The sequence below is a fragment of the Pseudophryne corroboree genome, chromosome 1, assembly GCF_028390025.1.
Source record: "Pseudophryne corroboree isolate aPseCor3 chromosome 1, aPseCor3.hap2, whole genome shotgun sequence".
NCBI classification, from domain to species: domain Eukaryota; kingdom Metazoa; phylum Chordata; class Amphibia; order Anura; family Myobatrachidae; genus Pseudophryne; species Pseudophryne corroboree.
Window position 1 is genome coordinate 583,723,217 of NC_086444.1, and position 17,422 is coordinate 583,740,638.

Consider the following 17,422-nt stretch of genomic DNA (forward strand, 5'->3'; position numbering starts at 1 on the left):
CTTCATGAATTGCACTCACCATACAAAGGTATGGTGATGCGATTCAGGCACAGAGCGGGGGTACCGCTGGAGAAGTCAGAGACTTCTCCATGGTAACCGGTTCTGTGAATTGCGGTAAGCAGAGAAAAGCCCTGTTTAATGCAAAACAGGGCTTTTCACTGTTGCATGAATAGACCCCTAAGTATGAACTGTACTCAGTGGATTGTTGCATATTGTTTGCTCACAAATATTAGACAACTTTAATTTTACATTGCAATTTAGATTTCATTTTGAACACACCACACCCAAACTTCATATCTCTGCACATGTTACATCTGTTACATCTGCAGTGGAACATGGTTTTGCACAGTTGCTTGCTGTTTTGATTTGCTTGCAAACCAGAACAAGGTCCGGAATGCTGAGAAATCCTCCACTGGAGCTGACAAATGCCCAGCCTGGTTTGTGAATCAGATTTGTGACTCTGGGAATTATCACATTACCTGGATAAGTTGTAGAAATTCAAGTCTCCCATTCCAGGAATTAAAGGTCAAGATAGTTCCAACTAGAGTCAGACCAGCTGAACTGAGGGCCACTGTTAAGTTGCAGGGTTATTCAGAAAAATTAAACAAGCACACTTACAGAGTAGAGGTCCTAACAGAACTCTCAAAGCTGAAAGTGAATGGGGCCAGATGGGATACATCCAAGGATACTAAAAGAGCTTAAAGGGGTGCTGGTAGCACTATTGACAGAATTATTCAACCAGTCATTAGCTATAGGAGTAATTCCAGAGGACAGGAAAAGAGCAAACATACACTGCACAAATGTGGATGCAAGAATGAGGCAAGCAACTACTGACCAGTGAGCCTCCCAAACAGCATGGATTCACTTGAGGGGGGGGGGAGAATCATGTCAAACAAACCTTTTTACTTTTTTTACTTTGTGACTAAAGTAAATGATAAAGGTGGGGCCGTAAATATAGCTTAGCTTAGCTATAGCTTATCTAGACTTTAGTAAGGTTTTTGACACTGTCCCACATCGCAGACTGATAAATCAACTTGAAAGCTTGGGATTGAATACTAAGATGGTTGAATGGATAAGATCTTGGTTGCAGGATTGAAAACAGAGAGTTGTAGCAAATGGAGTGTATTCACAGGAGGGAAATGGTACCAGTGGAGTACCCCAGGGATCTGTACTTGAACCAGTGCTTTTTAATATCTCTATTGATGACATTGCAAGTGTCATTAAAGGGAAAGTATGCCTTCTTGCAGATGCCACACAGGCATGCAACAGGGTAGACACACCAGGAGGGGTCAAACAAATGATTGAGACTCTAGGTAGCCTAGAGGAATGCTCAAGAGTGTGACAATTACAGTTTAATTCCAGAAAATGCAAAATCATGAACTTGGGTCTGAAAAATCTAAAGGCTAAATATAGTATTAATGGCACTGTACTGGAAACTACTGAGGAGTAAAGGGATCTAGGAGTCACTATTTCAGGTGACTTAAATGCAGGTAAGCAATGTAATAAAGTTAGATGTTTGGTTGCATATGGAGAGGATTTAGAAGCAGAAAGAAAGAAGTAATATGCCACTGTATAGGTCATTGGTATGGCGTCATCTAGAATACTGTGTTAAATTCTGAAGGCCATATCTTCAGAAGGATATTACTACATTAGAGACTGTACAAAGAAGGGCAACTAAAATGGTGCATGGCCTACATAACAAAACATACCCAGAAAGACTAAAACAATATCAATATGTATAGTTTGTAGCAGAGAAGGGAAAGGGGGGACATGGTAGAAACTTTCAAATATATCAAGGGTTTTAACAAAGTCCAGGGGGAAAACTTTTGCACCAATCTGTGTGATACATTCTTGTGATGTTTATGGCCTTAGTACGAGTTGGGCAGGGGGTTTCCCGAATCTTCCCCTGGTGTTCCTGACCCTGGACACTCCCCCAAAGAGCATATTGTGTCAAGATTTTGGTGGAGGTACTAAAAGCCAAATAAAGAGTTGAGATGCACCTACAGTTAAGTCCATATATATTTGGACTCTGACACAATTTTTTTTTTTTTTTAGCTGTTTACTAAAACATGTTCAATTTACAGCTATATAATAAATATGGTTTTAAAGTGCAGTTTATGAAGTTTGATTTGAGAGTATTCACATACCAGTTGGAGGAAGGATTTTGGAATCTCATATGCTTATATTTAGCCTTCTATTTCAATCTTGACTCAAAAGTTGTGTTAGCCATACGAATGGGCTATTCTTTTTCTTTATCAGTTAAATAGGCAAAAGGTTCGGAGTTGATCCCAAGTGTGGCATTTGCATTTGGAAGCTGTTATTGTGAGCATTCAATATGTGGTCAAAGGAGTTCTCAATGCAAATGAAAGAGGCAATCCTCAGGCTGCATAAACAAACAAAAAAAATCTATCAGATAGATAGTGGCAAATGTAGGAGAGGTCAAATTAACAGTTTGGTGCATTCTGGTAAAAAAAAGAACACAATGGTGAGCTCAGCTACACAAAAAGGCCTGGACAGCCACTGAAGACAAAAGTGGTGAATGAACATGGGGGGTGGGGATGTAATAGGGTGTGAGAATCAGTAAGTGAGAGATTTTGTGAGAGGTTTCCTGTTTTTTTAAAGTGGCAATCATTTACATAGCAAAACCAAGGTGATTTTGCCAGGTAAATGATTGCCCCTTTTAAAAAAACCAAGAGAAATCGTACAAAATCTCTCCCTTCATGATTCTCTCATCCTATTAAATTCCCTCTGGATCCTTTCCATGGTAATGGAAAACCTCTTCACAACATCAATCCAAATGAAGAACACTCTCTAGAAGGTAGGCATATCATTATCCAGGTTTACTATAAAAAGAATTCAGAGGGTTCACCACAAAGCGCAAACCATTCATAAGCCTCAAAAAAAGAAAGGCCAGATCAGGCTTTGCCAAAAAAAAAAAGTCTAAAAAAAACTATCCTAGTTCTGGAACAGCATTCTTTGGACAGATGCCACTAAGGTCAACCTGTACCAAAATGACTCAGTTACACACAGATATACAAAATTTGCACATCCACTTGATTAATGTAATCTGGCAAAGTAGTTTTATCAGTCCCAGTTCTTTTATTTCAGCAAATAGGATGCATTTTAAGCGAGAAAGAGGCACATCATTACTGTGTCATCTGGGACCTGGTTCACCGAGAGGGGCTACAGTATTTACAGTGACTTGGGCAAGCAACAGTGTGTGAGGACATATCTGTTTTGCAATAAATCCTGTGAAAGAGTGATTTTCAGAGGATTATTTAAGTTTGGGGGCTATTTATTATGATGATACTGCATCAGAAATCAGTGATGTGTACATAGGTAGAACTTTTGTCCTGCTACATCCCTTTCAGTAAAGATACTGCTGACACTGTATGTACCAGATATATTAAAAGTAAATACTTTCACCTATGTGAATAACAAGTTCTGATACCAGTGGCTTCTGTAGAGGCATTTGAGTTGCAGATGGATGACCACCAAAAGATACAGACATGGACATCTGATTCTGTCTCCTGTACACTGTGAATGCCCTGTTATGCAGCTATTACGCAAATGATATGCAAAATTTAGGAAAATGTATGAATTGCCACCTGTTAGGGTTATTGAGGATCCCAGTGCTGCGTCTGAGGATGCAGTCTCAGATCACCATTGCAATTGGTTGCAATTGTTACGCATGGGCGCTTTAAGAGAGGAGGAGGCCCGAGTGCAGCTTCCTCTCTTTGGGCCCCATACGCGTTGCTGGCAGCGCTGGAGAGTCTGAGCACTAGAGGTCTCAGACTCTACTGTGCATGTGCAGATCACCGGGAAAATCACGCTGCAGACATTTTCCCAGTGATTTCTCTACTGCACATGCACAGAACACTGTGAAAATGGCAGCTGTGTCAGTTTCACAGTGATTCCAAAGGACTTTTGATGACGGCATGGGACTCTGGAGGGGTAAATATTCCAAAAAAAGGTGCAGCGTGTGCGATGTGGCTTCCTCTGGACTCCTGGGCCCATGTGCACTGCACATACTGCACCCATTATAGATACGCCAGTGGTTATAGGCACTGGTCAGTCTGCGTAGGCTGAAGCTTACACAGACTGACCATAGGATTGGGACACCGGGATCCAGGAAGTCTGCATCCAATGACACAGACCCTGGTCCCATCATGGCTTCAAAGCAGTAGTGCCCTTGCTCCGTCCCACAAACGCTATACTATGTCAATCATGCTGTGGCTGACAGGGGGTTGCGAGCGACATGTGCAAAATCAGTCTGTGCAGACCCCAAAACATTATATTTGTACGTAATCCATCATGATTGTGTGCTAATGGGAATCAGACCCAAGGTTGCACCAAACACATCAGACAACATGTCACAAAAACGCTAGGTGAAGGAGAATACCTCTGTAGTATGTAAAATACGGAACATGGATCTATTGTAAATCTCAGTAGTAAAGATTATAGATAGAAAAACAAAAAAAAGCTATTATGAAGAAGAATAAGAGAGTTTTTCTGGAACCATGCTATGATCTACCCCTTGTGACCTTTCCCCGAGGCTCTATAAATCATTCTCCTGGTTTTATGACCTGCTGTTCAGTAATACAATAACAGAGATGGCTGATTCTGATTTTCTGCTACTGTACTTGTTTCATTTGTATCATTTGTTTACAAGAAAATTAGATGGCAGCATAGGGGAAATAGAATACAATACTGAAAAATAAATGTTCTTAAATGAACCTTAGTGACATTTTTGTTTATATTGTCTACATTTCAGCTGTATTTTCAACGCAGTTTATATCTTACAACCTTGTTCTGAAAACATTAGATCACAGCACAGAAAGGGGCAGCTGCTGAGGTTGATGTATGCCAGATTGCGTAGCATAAAGTATACAAAATTGGTTGTGTGCATGCCTTCGAAACAATTCACATAAATATGTGTACATGCATATTTGATTAAAAAAAAACTGCCACTTGAGAGTGTTTGCGATTGAAGAGGCATGATATGGTAGAGAAAGATCTAACAAAGGGTGAATACAAAATGGGCAAGATCAAATACAGTAGACTAGATTGCTTAGAATATCAGCCTGATCGCTCCGTGAGTACCCCTTACAGCGATAGCGATGCGCAGCCCCGCGCATCGCTATCGCTGCTGCTAGATTGGCCTGCATGCAGGCCAATCTACCAGGTCGCTCACTTCACCCGCTGGGTGAAATGAGCGGCCCCCCCGTCTCCCCCCGCACGCTCAGCACAGATCGCTCTGTGCTGAGCGGCGGGAGAGATGTGTGCTGAGCGGTTCACTCAGCACACATCTCTCATGCATCGGCCCGTGGGTACTGGGCTTAACTGTGAACAGATGCAGACTTGCACCAACAAACATGTACATTTGCTTATATCCATATCAATTGCAGTTGCAAATACATGTGTATAATGGTTAAGAGCTCTAGCACAAGCTAACATCTTCTGATTAGCTAATTGTGGATTAGCCTCTGAAACTAATACTGTAGAATGTTTATTTAATTGATCCTGTACATATTGTTTTATTTTATATTTTATTTTATGAGAGCATTGTAGCAAGGTTTTTTTAATTAATTATTTTTTAAAGAACTTGAGAAGGACTAATTTCACAAAAGAGGTAAGTGGAGACTGATGGCTCAATTGGTGTGTGTAATGGGGTCTAATGTCATAAAAAGGGAATGTAGGGAACATAGATGGCACTTTTAAGGGGACTAGTGTGCCCAATGTGCAAATTATGGTGTGTGATCACACATAAGGGGCACATGGGAGGTCTGAGTGGTACTTAATGGGAATGTGGAGAGGTAAATTCTTATCGGAACCTCAAAAAGTGAGGTAAGACCCCAAATATTAATCTAATATTATCTTTACTACATTCCTCCTGTAGGTGGAGTGGTTTCCCCATCCTGCCTGAGTAGGCAGCCACTGGCATTCTACTAAGTGTGTTACTGGAAACTGCATGCTAGAAAGTCATGGCATTGGTGGAACTGCAGTGCATACCAATAGACGTGCTGCAGGACAGAAGGCATGGGGGGGCCTCTGAAAGAGCAGTGCTAAGGGTAATGAATCCCCTGTGTTCCACTCCTTAATCCGACTATGATACCTCTACATAATGTAGAGATGAGCGCCTGAAATTTTTCGGGTTTTGTGTTTTGGTTTTGGGTTCGGTTCCGCGGCCGTGTTTTGGGTTCGAACGCGTTTTGGCAAAACCTCACCGAATTTTTTTTGTCGGATTCGGGTGTGTTTTGGATTCGGGTGTTTTTTTCCAAAAACACTAAAAAACAGCTTAAATCATAGAATTTGGGGGTCATTTTGATCCCAAAGTATTATTAACCTCAAAAACCATAATTTACACTCATTTTCAGTCTATTCTGAATACCTCACACCTCACAATATTATTTTTAGTCCTAAAATTTGCACCGAGGTCGCTGGATGACTAAGCTAAGCGACCCTAGTGGCCGACACAAACACCTGGCCCATCTAGGAGTGGCACTGCAGTGTCACGCAGGATGTCCCTTCCAAAAAACCCTCCCCAAACAGCACATGACGCAAAGAAAAAAAGAGGCGCAATGAGGTAGCTGTGTGAGTAAGATTAGCGACCCTAGTGGCCGACACAAACACCGGGCCCATCTAGGAGTGGCACTGCAGTGTCACGCAGGATGGCCCTTCCAAAAAACCCTCCCCAAACAGCACATGATGCAAAGAAAAAAAGAGGCGCAATGAGGTAGCTGTGTGAGTAAGATTAGCGACCCTAGTGGCCGACACAAACACCGGGCCCATCTAGGAGTGGCACTGCAGTGTCACGCAGGATGGCCCTTCCAAAAAACCCTCCCCAAACAGCACATGACGCAAAGAAAAAAAGAGGCGCAATGAGGTAGCTGACTGTGTGAGTAAGATTAGCGACCCTAGTGGCCGACACAAACACCGGGCCCATCTAGGAGTGGCACTGCAGTGTCACGCAGGATGTCCCTTCCAAAAAACCCTCCCCAAACAGCACATGACGCAAAGAAAAAAAGAGGCGCAATGAGGTAGCTGTGTGAGTAAGATTAGCGACCCTAGTGGCCGACACAAACACCGGGCCAATCTAGGAGTGGCACTGCAGTGTCACGCAGGATGGCCCTTCCAAAAAACCCTCCCCAAACAGCACATGACGCAAAGAAAAAAAGAGGCGCAATGAGGTAGCTGTGTGAGTAAGATTAGCGACCCTAGTGGCCGACACAAACACCGGGCACATCTAGGAGTGGCACTGCAGTGTCACGCAGGATGTCCCTTCCAAAAAACCCTCCCCAAACAGCACATGACGCAAAGAAAAAAAGAGGCGCAATGAGGTAGCTGACTGTGTGAGTAAGATTAGCGACCCTAGTGGCCGACACAAACACCGGGCCCATCTAGGAGTGGCACTGCAGTGTCACGCAGGATGTCCCTTCCAAAAAACCCTCCCCAATCAGCACATGATGCAAAGAAAAAGAAAAGAAAAAAGAGGTGCAAGATGGAATTGTCCTTGGGCCCTCCCACCCACCCTTATGTTGTATAAACAAAACAGGACATGCACACTTTAACCAACCCATCATTTCAGTGACAGGGTCTGCCACACGACTGTGACTGATATGACGGGTTGGTTTGGACCCCCCCCAAAAAAGAAGCAATTAATCTCTCCTTGCACAAACTGGCTCTACAGAGGCAAGATGTCCACCTCATCTTCACCCTCCGATATATCACCGTGTACATCCCCCTCCTCACAGATTATCAATTCGTCCCCACTGGAATCCACCATCTCAGCTCCCTGTGTACTTTGTGGAGGCAATTGCTGCTGGTCAATGTCTCCGCGGAGGAATTGATTATAATTCATTTTAATGAACATCATCTTCTCCACATTCTCTGGATGTAACCTCGTACGCCGATTGCTGACAAGGTGAGCGGCGGCACTAAACACTCTTTCGGAGTACACACTTGTGGGAGGGCAACTTAGGTAGAATAAAGCCAGTTTGTGCAAGGGCCTCCAAATTGCCTCTTTTTCCTGCCAGTATAAGTACGGACTGTGTGACGTGCCTACTTGGATGCGGTCACTCATATAATCCTCCACCATTCTATCAATGTTGAGAGAATCATATGCAGTGACAGTAGACGACATGTCCGTAATCGTTGTCAGGTCCTTCAGTCCGGACCAGATGTCAGCATCAGCAGTCGCTCCAGACTGCCCTGCATCACCGCCAGCGGGTGGGCTCGGAATTCTGAGCTTTTTCCTCGCACCCCCAGTTGCGGGAGAATGTGAAGGAGGAGATGTTGACAGGTCGCGTTCCGCTTGACTTGACAATTTTGTCACCAGCAGGTCTTTCAATCCCAGCAGACCTGTGTCTGCCGGAAAGAGAGATCCAAGGTAGGCTTTAAATCTAGGATCGAGCACGGTGGCCAAAATGTAGTGCTCTGATTTCAACAGATTGACCACCCGTGAATCCTTGTTAAGCGAATTAAGGGCTGCATCCACAAGTCCCACATGCCTAGCGGAATCGCTCCCTTTTAGCTCCTTCTTCAATGCCTCCAGCTTCTTCTGCAAAAGCCTGATGAGGGGAATGACCTGACTCAGGCTGACAGTGTCTGAACTGACTTCACGTGTGGCAAGTTCAAAGGGCATCAGAACCTTGCACAACGTTGAAATCATTCTCCACTGCACTTGAGACAGGTGCATTCCACCTACTATATCGTGCTCAATTGTATAGGCTTCAATGGCCTTTTGCTGCTCCTCCAACCTCTGAAGCATATAGAGGGTTGAATTCCACCTCGTTACCACTTCTTGCTTCAGATGATGGCAGGGCAGGTTCAGTAGTTTTTGGTGGTGCTCCAGTCTTCTGTACGTGGTGCCTGTACGCCGAAAGTGTCCCGCAATTTTTCTGGCCACCGACAGCATCTCTTGCACGCCCCTGTCATTTTTTAAAAAATTCTGCACCACCAAATTCAAGGTATGTGCAAAACATGGGACGTGCTGGAATTTGCCCATATTTAATGCACACACAATATTGCTGGCGTTGTCCGATGCCACAAATCCACAGGAGAGTCCAATTGGGGTAAGCCATTCCGCGATGATCTTCCTCAGTTGCCGTAAGAGGTTTTCAGCTGTGTGCGTATTCTGGAAAGCGGTGATACAAAGCGTAGCCTGCCTAGGAAAGAGTTGGCGTTTGCGAGATGCTGCTACTGGTGCCGCCGCTGCTGTTCTTGCGGCGGGAGTCCATACATCTACCCAGTGGGCTGTCACAGTCATATAGTCCTGACCCTGCCCTGCTCCACTTGTCCACATGTCCGTGGTTAAGTGGACATTGGGTACAACTGCATTTTTTAGGACACTGGTGAGTCTTTTTCTGACGTCCGTGTACATTCTCGGTATCGCCTGCCTAGAGAAGTGGAACCTAGATGGTATTTGGTAACGGGGGCACACTGCCTCAATAAATTGTCTAGTTCCCTGTGAACTAACGGCGGATACCGGACGCACGTCTAACACCAACATAGTTGTCAAGGACTCAGTTATCCGCTTTGCAGTAGGATGACTGCTGTGATATTTCATCTTCCTCGCAAAGGACTGTTGAACAGTCAATTGCTTACTGGAAGTAGTACAAGTGGGCTTACGACTTCCCCTCTGGGATGACCATCGACTCCCAGCGGCAACAACAGCAGCGCCAGCAGCAGTAGGCGTTACACGCAAGGATGCATCGGAGGAATCCCAGGCAGGAGAGGACTCGTCAGAATTGCCAGTGACATGGCCTGCAGGACTATTGGCATTCCTGGGGAAGGAGGAAATTGACACTGAGGGAGTTGGTGGGGTGGTTTGCGTGAGCTTGGTTACAAGAGGAAGGGATTTACTGGTCAGTGGACTGCTTCCGCTGTCGCCCAAAGTTTTTGAACTTGTCACTGACTTATTATGAATGCGCTGCAGGTGACGTATAAGGGAGGATGTTCCGAGGTGGTTAACGTCCTTACCCCTACTTATTACAGCTTGACAAAGGGAACACACGGCTTGACACCTGTTGTCCGCATTTCTGGTGAAATACCTCCACACCGAAGAGCTGATTTTTTTGGTATTTTCACCTGGCATGTCAACGGCCATATTCCTCCCACGGACAACAGGTGTCTCCCTGGGTGCCTGACTTAAACAAACCACCTCACCATCAGAATCCTCCTGGTCAATTTCCTCCCCAGCGCCAGGAACACCCATATCCTCCTCATCCTGGTGTACTTCAACACTGACATCTTCAATCTGACTATCAGGAACTGGACTGCGGGTGCTCCTTCCAGCACTTGCAGGGGGCGTGCAAATGGTGGAAGGCGCATGCTCTTCACGTCCAGTGTTGGGAAGGTCAGGCATCGCAACCGACACAATTGGACTCTCCTTGTGGATTTGGGATTTCAAAGAACGCACAGTTCTTTGCGGTGCTTTTGCCAGCTTGAGTCTTTTCAGTTTTCTAGCGAGAGGCTGAGTGCTTCCATCCTCATGTGAAGCTGAACCACTAGCCATGAACATAGGCCAGGGCCTCAGCCGTTCCTTGCCACTCCGTGTGGTAAATGGCATATTGGCAAGTTTACGCTTCTCCTCCGACAATTTTATTTTAGGTTTTGGAGTCCTTTTTTTACTGATATTTGGTGTTTTGGTTTTGACATGCTCTGTACTATGCCATTGGGCATCGGCCTTGGCAGACGACGTTGCTGGCATTTCATCGTCTCGGCCATGACTAGTGGCAGCAGCTTCAGCACGAGGTGGAAGTGGATCTTGATCTTTCCCTAATTTTGGAACCTCAACATTTTTGTTCTCCATATTTTAATAGGCACAACTAAAAGGCACCTCAGGTAAACAATGGAGATGGATGGATTGGATACTAGTATACAATTATGGACGGGCTGCCGAGTGCCGACACAGAGGTAGCCACAGCCGTGAACTACCGCACTGTACTGTGTCTGCTGCTAATATATAGACTGGTTGATAAAGAGATAGTATACTCGTAACTAGTATGTATGTATAAAGAAAGAAAAAAAACCACGGTTAGGTGGTATATACAATTATGGACGGGCTGCCGAGTGCCGACACAGAGGTAGCCACAGCCGTGAACTACCGCACTGTACTGTGTCTGCTGCTAATATATAGACTGGTTGATAAAGAGATAGTATACTCGTAACTAGTATGTATGTATAAAGAAAGAAAAAAAAACCACGGTTAGGTGGTATATACAATTATGGACGGGCTGCCGAGTGCCGACACAGAGGTAGCCACAGCCGTGAACTACCGCACTGTACTGTGTCTGCTGCTAATATATAGACTGGTTGATAAAGAGATAGTATACTCGTAACTAGTATGTATGTATAAAGAAAGAAAAAAAAACCACGGTTAGGTGGTATATACAATTATGGACGGGCTGCCGAGTGCCGACACAGAGGTAGCCACAGCCGTGAACTACCGCACTGTACTGTGTCTGCTGCTAATATATAGACTGGTTGATAAAGAGATAGTATACTCGTAACTAGTATGTATGTATAAAGAAAGAAAAAAAAACCACGGTTAGGTGGTATATACAATTATGGACGGGCTGCCGAGTGCCGACACAGAGGTAGCCACAGCCGTGAACTACCGCACTGTACTGTGTCTGCTGCTAATATATAGACTGGTTGATAAAGAGATAGTATACTCGTAACTAGTATGTATGTATAAAGAAAGAAAAAAAAACCACGGTTAGGTGGTATATACAATTATGGACGGGCTGCCGAGTGCCGACACAGAGGTAGCCACAGCCGTGAACTACCGCACTGTACTGTGTCTGCTGCTAATATATAGACTGGTTGATAAAGAGATAGTATACTCGTAACTAGTATGTATGTATAAAGAAAGAAAAAAAAACCACGGTTAGGTGGTATATACAATTATGGACGGGCTGCCGAGTGCCGACACAGAGGTAGCCACAGCCGTGAACTACCGCACTGTACTGTGTCTGCTGCTAATATATAGACTGGTTGATAAAGAGATAGTATACTCGTAACTAGTATGTATGTATAAAGAAAGAAAAAAAAACCACGGTTAGGTGGTATATACAATTATGGACGGGCTGCCGAGTGCCGACACAGAGGTAGCCACAGCCGTGAACTACCGCACTGTACTGTGTCTGCTGCTAATATATAGACTGGTTGATAAAGAGATAGTATACTCGTAACTAGTATGTATGTATAAAGAAAGAAAAAAAAACCACGGTTAGGTCACTGGTATATACAATTATGGACGGGCTGCCGAGTGCCGACACAGAGGTAGCCACAGCCGTGAACTACCGCACTGTACTGTGTCTGCTGCTAATATAGACTGGTTGATAAAGAGATAGTATACTACTAATATTATATACTGGTGGTCAGGTCACTGGTCACTAGTCACACTGGCAGTGGCACTCCTGCAGCAAAAGTGTGCACTGTTTAATTTTAATATAATATTATGTACTCCTGGCTCCTGCTATAACCTATAACTGGCACTGCAGTAGTGCTCCCCAGTCTCCCCCACAATTATAAGCTGTGTGAGCTGAGCAGTCAGACAGATATATAATATATATAGATGATGCAGCACACTGGCCTGAGCCTGAGCAGTGCACACAGATATGGTATGTGACTGAGTCACTGTGTGCTGTGTATCGCTTTTTTCAGGCAGAGAACGGATTATAAATAAAAGTGGTGGTCACTGGTCACTATCAGCAAAACTCTGCACTGTACACTACTGAGTACTCCTAATGCTCCCCAAAATTAGTAAATCAAGTGTCTCTCTAATCTATTCTAATTCTAAACGGAGAGGACGCCAGCCACGTCCTCTCCCTATCAATCTCAATGCACGTGTGAAAATGGCGGCGACGCGCGGCTCCTTATATAGAATCCGAGTCTCGCGATAGAATCCGAGCCTCGCGAGAATCCGACAGCGTCATGATGACGTTCGGGCGCGCTCGGGTTAACCGAGCAAGGCGGGAAGATCCGAGTCGCTCGGACCCGTGAAAAAAAACATGAAGTTCTGGCGGGTTCGGATTCAGAGAAACCGAACCCGCTCATCTCTAACATAATGCCATAGTTTCTTGCTAAAACTGATCTCCAAATGGTATTCTCCACTCTGGTGAACTTTCATCTACAGCTCTCACCAGCCTTTGTTGCGAACATATCAAATTAGCTTGTAATAAACTTTAATAAATAGTAATGAAATACTGTATATTCATACATTCACTGTCTATTGGGAAGCAGAAATAATATTACAGTAATTCTGGCCTTGTCACTTTGTACTATATTTGGTCTTTGATGGTTAAGGAATTGCAAATGGAATATCCTTATATATGATGTTAACATAAATATGATCTGCTCAAATTAGACATTTAGGCTATATTTACTAAAGGTCAGGTTTAGTGTTTTGGATATTTTTCCATTAGATTTGCAATATGCCCATTTACTAATAACCAAATCAACAAAAATCAAACCATATGACCAAACTTAGAATATCTTCTCAGTTTCTGTGCTCAGACGTCAACCATCCTCTGTCATTCATGTAGCATTCAAAATCCTGGAAACCTAAAAAAAATTGTGGTTCCCATGCACCGAAGAATCAGCGTGTCCTTATTTATTCCCAGTGGGAGTGTCCCCAAGTGATCTCTTATTCTCGATAGGGGCAATAGTGCCATTTTGGGATGCTACAAGGATCGAAAATGACTTAACCCTTTCATATTGTAATAAATTGTTGGAAGAGGGATGTGTGTCGGGTGTTTTTATGTAATAAAATACTTGGACATTTGGTGTCCATTCTCTGTCTTTTGTTTAATATTTTGTACACATCGAGTACAGGTGCCAGTAGGTCCTTGATGTCTGGGGAATGGGGCACTTGGGTTTGACAAATGCCATCATGCTGGAGGAGGCTTGCCAGGTCCTGTAGTTGACTTGTGAAAGCAATATTTAACTCTTTACTATTACGATTACCTCTGCACCTAAATACCTAGGGGTGCAGAGAAGAGCTCTGGGATTTAAGTCTATGGCTGGTTGTCCATGGAGGGCACCCCATTTTTGTGGAGATCCCCACTTCCCTAGAGATTCCAGTCCTTGGATAACAATTTTAGAGCTGGTTGTCATTATAGCAGGGAAATTCCACTCTGTGTATCCCCCTGCTAAACTGGAGGCCCATCTGCCCCATCTGGCTCAGACTCATAGGCGTTTCTATAATGGGTGCAGTGTGTGCAATGTACATGGGCCCCTGAGTCCAGGGGGTCCACACCACACACACACTGCACCCATATATTATACCTACCACTTCAGAGTCCCGCAACAGTGGCACTACGGTGCAGGCAGAAATCACTAGGAATATGGCCGCCACAGTAATTTCTGAGTGATTTGTGCATGCGCACTAGAGATGTACCCAGGAACAAGGTGTGGGCACCAGGTTCCCTGAGACCTGCGCATGAGCAGCAGACTCTGGCATTATGCCAGAGTCTACTTGTTGCCGGAGAGGAGGGAGCCCACGAAGGAGGTTGCACGCAGGTCCCCTCCTGTCTGAAAATGCCCCTGCTCAAACTAATAGTGGTCATTGGAAAATGGAGGAACCCCTGACATTTTAAAAAATGTATTTAACCCTATTACCCATGTGAATCAAATAAAGTCTGTCAATCCGCTTCAGATTAGTGGGTTGAAATCTAAAATAAATCAACAGCAGATTAAAAATTACAATTATTTAAAAGTGATGCATAGTAAATATTGATTTTGAAGACTGCAATCCGCCATCAGTGCCACTCCGTTTCAATCCAACTGCAAACCTGACCTTTAGTGAATTTACCCTTTGACCTTTCTTATTTTCATCACTTTAATTAAATGCTGACTTCAGTTTACCATTAAAGAAATGCAATGTGTATGAAATATTGCACATTTACTTATGTCCTAACACAAGCTAACAAAGTTACATAAACAGTTTGTCATAATTTTACAATGTTTGCTCTAAATAGTGTTGTGCTCACTGTTGTACACGCATTTGTTTTTTGACCTTTGCATATTACAAAGCCCTTTATAATGGAAATGTATATCTGCTTCCTCTGATAGCCTCTATGTAGAAATAAGACATTTATAATTTTTCTTGATATATTGCTTTCTACACAGCTTTGAGTGCATAGAAATTATATATTTATTTGCATTTAATGCACTTCCAAGGTGCCTTTCAATGCATGAAAATAACCTTTTCAATATTTAGTAGCAGTGGTGAGATTATGGGAACTTTCAAACCAGTAACCAATGAAATGAATGAATTATTAATATCCAGAACAGACATATGACTTTTAATTCCCACCAGATGGTGTCTTTGTTTGAGTGTTATACTTTCATATTACAGAGTTTGAGTGTATATTTATTTAAAATAATGTATTTGTTACATGTCTATAACTGTAGGAAAAGAAAACCAGTGCTGTGTTCACTCAATTATTCAGAACTAAATAAGATATAATGCTTTGACCACACAAAATTAACAATTGAATACATATACAATTAGTACAGACTAATAGGAATAATACATACCATACTAAAAATAAACAAATAAAAATACAATTTACAAGGACATTTCAGCAGGACAAAAGGAAATAAAAGAAACTTCCCTTACTAAGATAAAAATCCAGTCACTGAGCCCAATAAAGTTGAGAAACAATTATTAACAATGTCTCCAGTTGATACTTTAGAAAAAATTCCAGTCCCGGGAAGAACCAGTTTGTGCACTTGGTCACGGCAATATCTCTTTTTATTTCTGAGTTATTGAGTGAATGAAGCTCTGGTTTTCCTTTTCTTTATTCTTATTTTTTGGTTGGCCATCATTTAACACAACAGCTTCGTGCACTCATTGTTATTCATTACCAAGGTAGATTTAAATACACCTTTTTTGGTATATTGATATTTTCATTCCTGCTCCTTGGGAATATTTTGTTTTTTAATGTACTATAGCTAATGTATAAAATGAATGTTGAAATGTAAAATATTAGTCTATTTAATAGAGAACTAGCTGAGTTAAGAATGTAAGAATACTGTATTAAGGCTATATTTTAACTAAGCAATGCCGACATTGGGGCTTATTTAGAGTTGGATTGATACACTTATATTCTGCTGGACATATGTCAACTGCATACAGCTCAAATACAGCAGGGATGATCCAGAGTTGAAAGAAATTCCTTCTTTCAATTGTTAATAGTGCACATTCTCTATGGACAAGCATTCACAACTATGAGGATCTATGGGTAAGTAAGACTTGTATGCATCTGAGTTACATCTCTACTTACAACTTAATGAGTGGCAATGGGCTATTCACACATAGGATAAGTATTAAGTGGATGAGTCATGGGCATATAGGTGGAATTGGAAGCTATGCAGAGTTCGCATACCTCTGGGAAGGGATAAATATCTTCCACGAGATATAGGGCTAGAGCAAATGTGTGCTGATAGTAATGATTGCTACTTTCACAAGTGGATGGATAGAAGTGGTGCAGCCGCATACTGTAGATACATGCAACATAACATACATGTGGAAATCTGCATTTACTTCAGAACACACAATGAGGCTGCTCTTTGTCTCCAAATCGCATGAAACTCTGAATCATGCCCAGTAATATTTGAGGCAGGTGTACTGAAATAATTAATTATGCCCCAATGACACCATAGGAGAAGTCTATATACAGTATGTGGCTGGACATTGCTAGTAGTAAATGTTAAATCTGTATTACCCTATTTTTATAAAATATAATATTGTAATAAAGTACAGGTTGAGTATCCCATATCCAAATATTCCGAAATACGGAATATTCCGAAATACGGACTTTTTTGAGTGAGAGTGAGATAGTGAAACCTTTGTTTTTTGATGACTCAATGTACACAAACTTTGTTTAATACACAAAGTTATTAAAAAATATTGTATTGAATGACCTTCAGGCTGTGTGTATAAGGTGTATATGAAACATAAATGAATTGTGTGAATGTAGACACACTTTGTTTAATGTACAAAGTTATAAAAAATATTGGCTAAAATGACCTTCAGGCTGTGTGTATAAGGTGTATATGATACATAAATGCATTCTGTGCTTAGATTTAGGCCCCATCACCATGATATCTCATTATGGTATGCAATTATTCCAAAATACGGAAAAATCCGATATCCAAAGTACCTCTGGTCCCAAGCATTTTGGATAAGGGATACTCAACCTGTATATGCAGAAGAGACAAGACAGTGATCCCAATATATGTGAAATGTCACAAGTAGTTAAATAAAAACACAAATACAATTTAAATGAAATACACATGTGTTCTTCCCATTAACTGATTGCCACTATTTCATATAATATTGGTTTCTAAACATTCTTGCTTCAAGGCACCTAAAAGGTCTCAGCAATTTTTGCATGGGACCCCTAGG